The following is a 13,397-nucleotide window of genomic DNA, read 5'->3' on the forward strand; positions in this document are numbered from 1 at the left end:
GCTAAAGGCCATAAATGAGAGGTATGAAAAATTATCAATTGAGCATGCTTTAGTTACTAACTCCTCTTCTAGTGTTTCACAACTAGAGAAGGAAAACTTTGAGCTCAAGGCAAAATTAGATGAACTCTCAAGCAAATATAATGTGCTACAAGCAAACTATGTTCATCTCAAGTGCTCTCATGAAGAATTAGTAGAATCAAGCATCATGCTTGAGGTGGCTCATGAGGTTGTGATTACAACGGTAAAATCATCTCAACCTCCCACTCACACACTCACTTGTACACAATCTCAATTGAATATTTCTTGTGCTAATGAGTGTGCTTCTCAAGCAAGCCAATCTTCGATTGAGCAAAAATTTATAGAAAATGTAGAGCTTAAGGAAGAAGTGGAAAGGCTAAGAAATGATGTGATTCGATTGAAGGGTAAGGAGAGAGCACAACCTTCGCAAGATAACCATGTTAACATGGTCAAGAAGCTTGAGAAGGGTTCAAACCTTGCTTCCTCCAGATCCCAACAAAAGAATCACATTTCAAGCAAGGCCAACACAACCAAGAGCAAGAAACATGGAAAAAGACTATGCTATGGTTGTGGAGTGAATGGACATGAGATTACCATGTGTCCACACAAGAGTTGGGCCGACAAGTGTGAAGTGGCCGATCAAACGGCCTCAAACAAGTTGGCCAACCAAAGGAAAAGTGATGGACAAAGCACTTATCTCATGTGCAAGAAGTTGGGGCATCCAACCAAGAAATGCCCAATGTACAAGGAGGCAAGAAAGGAAGCCCAAGTTGCAACAAGAAGATGCTATGGATGCAATGAGATGGGCCACAAGGTTGATGGATGTCCATACAAGCAAAACAAGCATAGAGCAAACAAAGGTCGCATATGCTATGCTTGTGGAAGAAAGGGGCATCTAAGCTATGATTGCCCAAATGGTAACATCCCTAAGCCGAACACATTTGTTTATGATAATATGCTTAGGAAGACCACAAATGGAATTAGCACTAGCAAGGTGATGTGTTCACCACAAACTAGTACTAAGGACATTTGGGTGCCTAAGCACTTGTTGACTAACCCAAAAGGACCCAACAAGAGTTGGGTACCAAAATGTGCTTAGGTTGATAATGTAGGTACTTGGTGGTGAGATGAAAGCTTCGGGGTGGTTGAGCAAGCAAATTGAAAATATTCACTCAATCTATCAATCAATTCTTATCATAATCTCATATATGGTTGACCCGAAGATAAATCAATGACCATATCATTTACTTCATCTCTACCATTGGTAACAAGTACCTAAAAACCTTATAGGATAGCCACTTTGTGTTTAGTGCTCAAAGGCTCACAAATAAGCATATTTGTGAAATAATCGGAAGTGACTAATTAGTTTCATTTAATAATTATCATGTTTGCCATGTGATGCTTTTAATGGCTCTCTAGTAGAGCAATGCATTTGTTCAGATGCAGGCATACAAGAAGTACTAGAGCTAAAACGAAGAATTACAAGCAGCGCTTCAATTGTTTCTGTCCTGCACCTACCGGACGTGTCCGGTATGGCCAGGGCAGAAAGGAAAAGTGTTTATGTTCTTCACATGCCGGACATGTCCGATATGTCTACCGGACGTGTCTGGTATGGCAGGAACCAGAGCACTAATTGGGATGCAATTGAGGTTTGATCCATATGATTTCATATATCCTTAATTTGCTCAGAAGCTTGTGATCTATCAAACCTAAGTGGGTTGTGAGTATGTCTCAACGAAATTTAATATGGCAAATTACTTTGTGTTAGTCAAAATAGAAAATTGACTCCCAAATTCTTAAAAGAGTAAAGTGCTTGTTGAAAGTCATTCAAATTACTTGTGGTACTTATTTAGGGGGAGCTCAGTTTCTATTTTGCACCATTGTGGACTAACAAATTTATCTAGCATTATTTGTAGTCCTTTGGATGAAAATTGATTTCATATATGGTATGATTATTTGACAAGTGAGGTCAACATGATGTTGTCATGCCATGTATTATCTCAGTGGTGATATTGTGGGCTCAAGGCAAAGGTATGTATTTACATACATGCATTGTAAGTGCATCTAAGGCCCTTTATATGCTAGTGTGTGCATTAGTGTGACATAGGATAGATGTTTTTCAAAATCCCTAACTAGCATGTGTAGGTGGTGTGGTTTTTGAAAATCATGTGGTTTTTGGGTCTTTGTGACCTAGTCATGTCATATTGTGATTATTGCTACCCTTGGTTGATTATTTGCCTAATCACATGTGACATGGTTCTCTCAAGTCCATAAAAATCCCTATGTCCGTCTAAAATCTCTCTCAAGTTTTTGAAAATCATAAATTTGCCAAATATTCAAAAAAGAGAAAATCAATTCTTGGCTAATTCATGTCCCCTAAGTGAGAATCCTAAGCCTATTTCAATTGATGCAAATATTATGCCTAGGAAGGTTTGTTATTGTACCTTATTGGTTAGTATTGTAAAAATTCCGCTATTCATACTAAGGCTATGCCTAAGTATGTTGCATCTAACATGAGAGGACCCAAACTAGTTTGGGTACCATCGAAAAGTGGATGATCGTTTGTAGGTACCATGGCATTGGAGACTTGATTCAATGAAATTATTATTGTTCATCTTATGTTGAGTCAAGTATTGAAGAATAGTGCAATTCTATCCCAATGCCAAGTCAAAATTGAGTGAAGTCCATATGCTATCAACATACAAGTGTCATATTCAAGTTGTGGAAATTTATTGATATATTTGAAGGCATGCAAATAAGTGGAGTTGAAGCTTGCAAAGATGATCATAAGCTATCAAGGTATATCTCTTGTTGATCAAAGTTTATTTGGGTGCATATGAGTTAATTGAATTGGATATATATGCATATGTTGCTTGCTATGAGATGTTTGAATGGATTAAATGCTTAAGTAATCAAGTTTGAAGTTGGTTTGATTGGATATGTTCATAAGATTTCTTCTAGTAAGTGGTTTGAATGGACATATGTCTTGTGAGAGTATTCAAACAAGTTGATTTCAAGTTTGGTTCAATTTGGAGAAAAATAGCTCAATTATTGAAATCTGTCTAATATTGAAAATCTGAGCTAGCAGTGATCATAGACATGTTTGAGTAACCAAAACTATTTGTATTGGCTTGAAATTTGGTCTGCATGCTCTACACTTATGGTATTAGTTTCTATGCAAATTTCATGAGATTTGGATAAGTGATACTTCGGATTTGGAGTAGATCTCGTCAGCTATAGTGCAGCAGTTTTCAGCATGTAGCAGTGTGGAAAGATATGAAATCTGGTAGCAATATAGAAGTCAAAAGAAGCTAAAATTTTTTACAGCTACTAGAAGACTTAGTGTGTCACATCTTCACCAAATTTTGTGGTTTTTGGATATGTACTTTGGGAGATATGATTTATTCTTTGAAGAGTACAGAATCTGCTAGGAAAGTGACAATTATTGGATTGATCAAAAGTCACTTAGATTCAAAGGTCCTCAAATTAGAATCATATCTATAAGTGATTGAGGTACCTATGTTTTGGTTTTGGTTTGAGATAGAAGCATGACAAATGATGAGTACAAGACAATTTGTTTGAAGAGTGTATCTGGTACACATTTGGTACTCAAGCTAGAGATCAAGACCAAGACCAAGATCAAAATTAAGATGAAGTTTAAGTTCTAGTGATAATTGGAGATCTTTTGATAGAAACAAAAGGACTTAAACAAGTAGAAAGAAAAGGACTTAAAGAAGGATTCAAAGTTATTCATCAAATTAAGTCCAACAATATGGATCAATCAAACAAAATCTTTCAAGTGGATCAAGTGATTTTCTTTCAAGTTATTTCAAGTGAGTGTCAAGGATGGTTCTTTGGAGAGAGGTCACTTCGCCCTAGGCTTGGATGGCTAAAATCAAAGTGGTAATCTAAAGGGACATTTGAGGTACTTGGTTGAAGAAAATCAAGAGATTGGTCTAGAAAGCAAGCAACACCCAAAAGAGAACAAGTCATGAAATTTCAAGTGGTATCATGAAATTTCAAGTGGTATTACAAGTGGTGCATCTTTTAGTTCTCTCAAGCAAGCAATGATCAAAGAAGAAGCAAGCCAACCACAACAAGAAGAGTGCACTTGATCATTAGTGATTCTCAATTCATATGGGTGAAGAATAGGAATTCAAAGAATTGGTATCTATTGGTCTTCACCAAGCTTATAATTAGACTTCATGGTGCTATTGGAGAAATGAATTGAAATCTATATGACTATCTTCCTCTCCAATATAGCAAAGGTATCATTGTATTGTGCATGATCATTTTTTCATCCCTTACTAGTATGCGGTTAGTGCATATAGTACATGCTTATAGGATCATGCATTATAAATGAAAATTTTTAGATTCATAGACTACCACTATTGCTTGAATGATTATATGATCTAGTGGTTAGTGTATGAGTTTGTTCATGAGCTAGTAAACCCATGTACTTGATCTATTTTGAATTGCAAACAAGTGACAAGTACAACCTCTTTAAGATGACAAAGGGGGAGAGTTTAATACAAAGGGAGAGATTAGTACAAAGTTTGAACCTTAAGCACCCTTTGTGCTTTGTGTGACAGCTTGTAGCCCCTTTGTCCTTAGTATGTCGTTGTTGGACCTTTGTGGTGATAGATGACAAAGAGGGAGAGAGACTGATTAAAGCTTCAGGATAGTTTCATTTGCTTATCTTTGTACCTGAAGATATGTACTGCAGGCTATCGTTTCTTGTTTTTGAGCTTCATTGATGTATCTTGGATTTGAGATAGATTGTATCATGTGAGAGATGAGACTTACTTATGCTTTATCTATGTATCTCTTGAGACATGATCTTTATTTATATTTTAGTGGCTTGTGGACTTGAGAAAATGTGTAATGAGTGCTATGTGTGAATTACTTGTGTAATATTTATTTTCATAAGGACTATGCATGCTAGAATGAAAATATTTGATGTGATGCCTTTATATTTATTCTTGTGTGATATATCTTGTCATATGCATCATGGTTTCACTTTGTCACACACACATGCACCCCACGGATGCAATGATTTAGGGGGAGTCTCCTATATGTTTTAGTATGTGCAATTGACATTTGAGGTCATTTTGTGAATTCTAATCATAAGCACATATTAAGGGGGAGCCTCTCATAAATCATTAAACCCAAAAGTTTAAATATTTATATCATTTTGTAAGCTTTAATCAAGTTGTCATCAATCACCAAAAAGGGGGAGATTAAAAGTGCATCTAGCCCTTTAGTGGGTTTTGGATGATTGAATGACAACGTGATTAAAGAACTAACTCGTTTGCTAAGTGTGGACAGGTAATAGGTTATCTCATAGGTACTTAATGAAAGCCAAAATGATGTGTTGTTGTATAAACAATCTAGTTCAAGCACAAGACAACAATGCAAATGGAATTCATGCAAATGCTTGTTTATTGTGGGATTTCCATGTACTATGTGAAAGCAAGCTCGTGAGTATTAGTTAATGAGACATGAGGGATTGCATATGGAATGGTCTCATATTTGAAGCTTGCTAAATTGAAATGAAAAAGATAACAATACATATGAATGGATGATTCAACACAAGATGTGACTTAATGGCTTGAGATGGTGAAGATAGCAAGGAAAGGCTTCGAGGTACTAAGCAAGGGTGAAGGGCAAGTGACAGCTTGGCGGCCGAAGAACCTAGCTAGGGTGAAGAAGAAAGTACTTGCATTTAGTTGAGGTACTAATCAAGCTAAGATGGTCATATTGATGTGAAGGATCAAATCTATATTGGACAAGTTGATTAAAGTGACTTGATGCATTTGGAGTTATTCATATTTGATGAATGGAATCAAGTCACGTGCTCAAGATGGCTATGCTCAAGTGACAAGATCAATATTGACATGTTGGCACCCTCACTTGATGAAGATTGAAAGACATGGCATCAATTTAAAGAAGATCAACTCAAAAGGTTTAATTTCGTTTTTCTTTTGATCTTGAGTTAATAGGTATGCCGTACTATTAAGAGGGATGCAAGTTTAGGTGGTCTGAGGAAGATAGAGTGCTCAAGCATAATAATAAAATCAAAAGAGAGACACTCTAGCACTTCACGTGCACAAAGAATAATTTTCTGTGACTGTCGGTGTCGGAAGTCCCGACGTAAGCCGGAACTCCCGACAGTCGGAAGTTATGACTCTTGCCGGAAGTGCTGACTCCCAGTCACAGCCTGCGCGATGACTGTGGACGTCGGAAGTCCCCACGTGAGTCGGAACTCCCGACAGTCGGAAGTCCCGACCCAAGCCGGGAGTCCCGGCATCGATGGTTCTACTGACCTGCTGACTGTGCACGTCGGAAGTCCCGACGTTCGTCGGAAGTTCCGACGTTGGCTGTCTCAGGTGGACTTTGACCTCACATGAATAGTATTTTCTTCATACGTCGGAAGTCCCGAGATCTGCGTCGGAACTCCCGACGTAGATCTGAATGGTTAGATTTTTGTCTTGGAGTATATATACCCCTCTCCTCCTTTCTAACCGTTGCCCACTCATTTCATTGCAACGAACACTCGGCCAAAACAGCCCCCAAGCATTCTAGGCTCGCCACTCTTCTCTCCTTTGCCTCCAACTTCAATTCCTAAAGGGTTGGAGTGATTGGAGAATGGATTGAGTGAGAAAAACACTTTGAGCAAGCTTGAGCACTTGATTTCTTCGTCAAGCCGATTTGATTTGCATTTGTTACTCTTGGGGATTTTCCCCTAGCTGGCGAGGTGTCGCCCAAGAGCTTCCATCTTGTGGAAGAGCCTTAGGAAGTTTGTATTACCCTTGATTTCTTGTGAAGAAACTCAAGTGACCTTTGTGGTATCCTTGAGTGAGGCAAGGAGTTGGAAGAGACTCCGACCAAAGTGGTCACCTCAACAACGAGGACGTAGGAGCTCCTTTGTGGGGCTGCCGAACCTCGGGATAAATTATTGTCTCCCGCGTGCTTGTTGTTGTTGTGATTTGCTCAAAATTACTTGTATTTGGTTGTCTCCCTCTCTCTAGCTATTTCTTAGGGTTTGGGACTCGATCTACGGAGTGGTGGCTTATCAACGTCAAGAGAGTGCCCCAACACCTTACCTTACCACTAGGAAGTGGGTTTGTAAGATATCGGCATCACAAAGTTCATTTTAGCACTTGTAGTTCATTTCCCGTAGGGGTCGGAAGTGCTGACAGTTTGCGTCGGAAGTTCTGACCCAAACTGTCGGGACTTCTGACATGTTGGAAGTTCTGACCCAAACTGTCGGGACTTCTGACACGTTGGAAGTTCTGACCCAAACGTTGGGACTTCTAACACGTCGGAAGTTCTGACCCAAACTGTCGGGACTTTCGACATTAACTGACTAGTGTATTTTGTTTCAACTCTTTGGTTGCTGCTGTTTGGCTCCCTAGGTTTATCTAGTATCTTTTATATACTTTGTGGCTAACTTGTGAGGGGTGGTATTACTTTGTTTTGGAGTTTCCATTTTGGAAACTCCTATTACTAATCGTTTCCGCTTTTAAACATGTTGATTTTTTAGAAACGCCTATTCACCCCCCTCTAGGCGGCATCCTAGGTCCTTTCAAGAACCCCTCATAATCACCACAATAAGAGCCGGAGACAATCACCAACCTCCGCTCGACGATCCTCGCTGCTCCAAGCCATCTAGGTGGCGGCAACCACCAAGAGTAACAAGCGAATCTCACAGCAAAACACAAACATCAAGTACCTCTAGATGCAAACACTCAAGAAATGCACTTGGATTCACTCCTAATCTCACAAAGATGATGAATCAATGATGGAGATGAGTGGGAGGGCTTTGGCTAAGCTCACAAGGTTGCTATGTCAATGCAAATGGCCAAGGGGTGAGCTTGAGCCGACCAATGGGCTTAAATAGAGAGCCCCCAAGAATATAGCCGTTGGCTATGTGTTCACTGAAAAATCAGGGCGACCGAACGTGACGGTCAGATCGACTGGACGTAGGACCCTAGCGTCCAGTCACGTGATGCATGCCACGCATCCCCTGCTTCAAATGCTGGTCGTCCGATCTCAACGGTTATCAGTACATTTAAGTTATGACCGGACACTCTACAGTGTAGGACCGGACACAGGACCCTAGCGTCTAGTCACTTCCAGTAAGGTTCCACTTGTGACCGAACGTGTCCAATCATGCCCGACTGGATGCATGACATCAGCGTTCGATCACTTCTAGTAAGCTTCCAGAGGTGGAATTTCACGACCGGACGTGTCCAGTCACGTCTGACCTGACTCACCCAGCATCCGGTCACTCATGGTCTTCTCTATGCGCCTCCACATCAGCAGGACCTGACGCTAAATAGTGTTCAGCCAGAGTCTGGTTGCCTGCGTTCGGTCAAGAGACTGAGGGCAGCCTTCACTGCGTGCAACTGACCAAATGCAGGACCCCAGCGTTCGATCACTATGTGACCAGTGTCTGGTGACACTCTGTGGGTGAAGTTTCGAACCCTTGCTCAAATGTGCCAACCACCAAGTGTATCACCTTGTGCACATGTGTTAGCATATTTTCACAAATGTTTTCAAGGATGTTAGCACTCCACTAGATCCTAAATGCATATGCAATGAGTTAGAGAATCTAGTGGCACTTTGATAACCGCATTTCAATACGAGTTTCACTCCTCTTAATAGTAAGGCTATCGACCCTAAATGTGATCACACTCTCTAAGTGTCTCGATCACTAAACAAAAAAGCTCCTATCAATTTCACCTTTGCCTTAAGATTTTTGTTTTTCTTTCCTCTTTTCCAAGTCCAAGCATTTGATCATCACCATGCCATCATCATCATCATGTCATGCTTTTCATTTGCTTCATCACTTGGAGTAGTGCTACCTATCTCATAATCACTTTGATAAACTAGGTTAGCACTAAGGGTTTCATCAATTCACCAAAACCAAACTAGAGCTTTTAGTGTTTGCCGACACCTAGACGGCCCGATGATTGGAGGATCATTGAGCAGAGTTGGTGATTGTCTCCGACTCCGATCAGTTGCTTGTGTGGGGTCTTGTGTCTTCCCCAGTGAAGAGCCCAAAGGTAACTCTAGTAAATTGCTTGTGTCATTGAGTTACCCTCACTTGTGGGTAGGTTCTTGTGGTGCCCATTTGTTGGGCTAGGTTTGTGAAACACCTATTAGCCGTTGAACCACCAAGTGTGTGGTCGACACAACGGAGACTAGCATGTCGGCAAGCACGTGAACCTCGGGGGAAAAATTGTGTGCTTATTGTCTCTTTGGAATTCTCCCGGCATTCACTTGGTATTCATTTATTGATTGATCATCTCTTGCCGCGTCTGGTATACCCCTCTCTCTACCTCTTGTATTTACTTTCCTAGATATATCTTGTGTATAGAGGTATTTGAGTAGCTAGTGTAGCTTAGCTTAGTTGGTAATCTAGTTGTTTAGCTTACTCTCTAGTGTAGCTAAGTAGTGACATAGCAAATTGTGTGCATAGTGATCATAGCTACTAGAATTGTTGGTGTAGGTGGCTTGCAACCCTTGTAGATCTAGAGCAAAATTGCATTTCACCATTTAGTGTACTAACCACTTGCTCTAGTGAATTTGTAGAGAATTTTTATAGGCTATTCGCCCCCTCTAGCCATTTAGGACCTTTCAATGGGACTTTTCTTTCTTGTATTTGTCCATGTGCTTATCAATAGTGAAAGGATATCTCGCCACCTTCCGTGCATTCTTAACCTTGTTGGACTTCTAGGTACCAATTTCCAGACGATGGGGCTTAAAAGTGCGCACCATGTGCCCCCCCAAAGCTGCTGGAACTAGCCAAACTAGCCTGGCCAGTTCTAGAGGCCGGCCTTGCCGCTTCTGCTGGTGAACCATCCTAGCTAGTTTATTGAAAGCGGCCTAGCTAGTTTTGACAGGGCTACCGCGGCTTCACCATCGTTTGCTTGCTATTGAGGCCACCTTTTGTTGGCCCCTTGCGCAAAGAGGTCCCAATAGTAATCTTGAGTTTGTTCTTGTCGGCCTCATCTTTCTCAATAGCACCTTGATGGCCAATATTTCTCTTTTTGTCCTTCCTTGGCTTACCATTCACCACATTCTTCCCAACGGTGGATTTAGCTTGCCCTTGCCAAACCAAGATGTCTGAGTTTTTGCACTCAAGCACATTCACCAAGAAGGGAGCCTTGCCAATCTACATTTCATCAAGACTCAATCGTCACTCATAGAGAGCCGATTTGACCTATTGACAAAAAACATTACAACCATTAGTCACATGAGAACCGGAATCATGCCATTTACAATAAGTTCTTTTCAACTCCTCGTGTGATGGTAAAGGATGATATACCCATTTCTAAGCAAATTCATAAAAAATGCAATCACACTTAGCCAGGTCAAATTTAAACTTCATATCATCTTTCTTATTCTTTTGAATCGGCTTAAGAGATGGACAAGTAACATTTTTTGAAGTAGGAGGCCATGCAAACTCAGCAAGATAGCATTCATTAGAATCATAATTCAAACTATCCGTATAGTACACTATGGCATGCATATTAGGATGATGTTGTTTATGATGTTCTCTAGGTTCTTTGTTTCGTTTTCCAATGGCCAAAGCTCGTTGAAAACTTGGTTCATGCTAAAGAACTCAAAGCCTTCAAGCTTTTCTTTCAAATGAGAGTGCAAACCATTAAGAGCCAAGTCAGATAAATCTTTTTTAGCAATAAAAACATTGAAGCATCGATTTTTAGTTTCTCTAAATCTTCTAATGTAGTCAACAACAGATTTGTCATGTTGTTGTTTAACCGATGTCAAGAGAGAATGTTTAAGCTCATTAGTGCCAGAGAAGAAGTGTTCATGAAATTTCTTCTCTAAGTCACACCATGAGCTAATCAAACCAGGAGCCAAAGATGCAAACCAAGAAAAAGCAATTCTAGTTAAAAGGCAATGAAAATAAGCGAACTTTAATAGCATCAACCAAACTAGCTTCCCCCAATTGAGCTAAGTATTGACTTATATGCTCCCAAGTACTCCTACTATCCTCCCCTAAATTTAACAAAATTAGGCAAACAAAAATTAGGAGATGGAGCCCAATCAAAGTGAAAAGAATAGGGCTTTTGATAAACTAATGTATTGCCTTAATATCAACATTGAGATTTTCTTTAGTTCTCCTAGCCATTGAGGCTTCATGGTTGGCGAGAACTCTCTGACCTTTGGAAAGATCACTTTACCTTGGGGAGGATCAGCATGTCCAACTTGAAAAGTCGGTCTAGCCGATGATCCCGCATTAGGTTGGCCAATTTCTTGAACTGGCCTTCCATGATTTTGTTATGCTTGCCAGCTATTCAATTGTTGATTAAAAATATAAGGAGGGATAGGACCAAACGGTTCACAAGTGCCCTCAGGCGGTACACCAAGCCCACAAGATACAGAAGTGTATAGAGCCTCAAACCTATCCAATTCACTAATTGGTCATCATTGCCTGAATTGTGCACATCATAAGTTTGTGGGACACTTGTAGTGGGGTTAGAGTATGTAGGATGAATGACCACAGCATTAGTCCCTACAACGCCTATAGAAGGGCCTACTTGCCCTTTAGGGTAGTTCATTGGCATGCCATAGGGAAAATTTGTGGTCTTAGAAGCCGATGATACCACTATAGAGCTACTAGGAAAAACAAGCATAGGCTCAACATGTTTCTTGGGATAGGCTCAACATGTTCCTAGAGATTAGCATTACTGTGCATAGTATTAAACCTATTTATCCATTCCGCTTCCATATCCTCCATGAGTTTTTCACTTGATCCAAAGTAACCACAGAAGATGAAGATGCTTCACTTACGGGTCGGGTTACCTTGGGTGTAGTAGTGGTTGGAGCCTCAAGCGTCTAGACATTGATAGGCTTGAATCGTGCTGCTACAGTACTAGACTGTCATTCCATCAAACAACTCGCTAAAGCGGCCCCTAGGTTAGAGGTGTTCTTCTCCTGTACCATATAGCGAATATGCTCTGGGAGTTGATCAATAGTAGTGGGATAGATGATGTTCTTCTCAATGGACGCATTAGTGAGATCACTCGCCCATTGTTGTCTTGATCTTCATGCATCTTGAACTCATATTGATCTTCAATCCCTAGCGGAGTCGCCAAACAGTGTGTTCACGTCAATTAGGGTCACACACCAGCAAGGGCTAGCATGCCCAAGGTTGCAAACAACCTATCACACGCAACAATTAACTCCAATGTCAGCAAAACCGATCTAGATATTGATTAGACCAATTTAGAGCCCATCCTTCGCCACAAGAACTCGGGAACACCTCCCGAGAGGACCCGTAGGGGAGATGCACGCTGGAGGTTGTCCTAGGGTCAACAAGGCCACCTAGAGCACCATTGGATCTCGCGGAAGACACAACAAATAGGAAGAGATTAGAAAAGTTGAGTAAAAAGGTGTAATAGATGTAAAAACTCGATTGGATGTTGGATTCCTCAATTGGCCATGATCCTCTCATATATAGAGGGGGTGATCTTATTCCAGTAAGAAACAAGTCCATACCGCAATTTCCAAGTTTTCCGCGCCAAAATAGATCCAAAATCAATTTGAAACCTATCAATTGGAATAGGATAATGAAACCGGCTTGGCTGGATCCCAAGCTAGCTAGGCCGGTTTTGTCGGGGCGAGCCGCTGGGCCTAGCCGAGCACAGCAGTAAAACTGTACTGGCCGGTTGGCAAACCGGCCTGTTTGGCAAACCGGCCTGTTTGGTGCAGAGAAATTAGTCTGGCTAGTTTGGGAACCGGCCTAGCCGGTCCTGCAGGCTGTGTGCTTCTCCTTCCCTTCTTTCGCCTTCCTGACTTCAAAATCATGATCCAATATATCTTTTACGATCGTTTATCGCTAGGAACATTGTCACAAAATTCTTTTCATGCTTTGGCCACTTTTGGTCATCAACGGCTTGTTGGGTTCCTTGTGGTATAATCTATCCACCTGGATTTGAGTCTTCGACTTAATACGGGTGCTCGCATTTTCCTAAACTTATTTGAGGATTTAATGGTGCTGTTCAGGCATTGTTGCTGCAGGGATCACCTCCTCATACTCCTTGATGACCTCTCCTTAGTCTTGGCCGTCAGTAGGAGCAGTCTCGGTATTGCCTGCCTCTACATGTATCCAGAACGAATATATGATGAGGAGACGCCAATGTCACAATGCGGTGAATGTATTTGGCTTGGGAAAAGTTTTCAGCGTTGTGGTCATGGCAAGGGTAAGTTAAGTTATACTTTACCTTGGAAGATATAGCTCAGGCTTGCACCTAGAAGCTGAAATAATGCTTAGTCTGGTGGTCCAAAGGAATTTGTGTGTTTGGAAGGTGAAGAAGGTTTCTAAAAGAACCGAGTGAGAATAA

Source organism: Miscanthus floridulus, chromosome 10 (genome assembly GCF_019320115.1).
Source record: "Miscanthus floridulus cultivar M001 chromosome 10, ASM1932011v1, whole genome shotgun sequence".
Classification (NCBI taxonomy): domain Eukaryota; kingdom Viridiplantae; phylum Streptophyta; class Magnoliopsida; order Poales; family Poaceae; genus Miscanthus; species Miscanthus floridulus.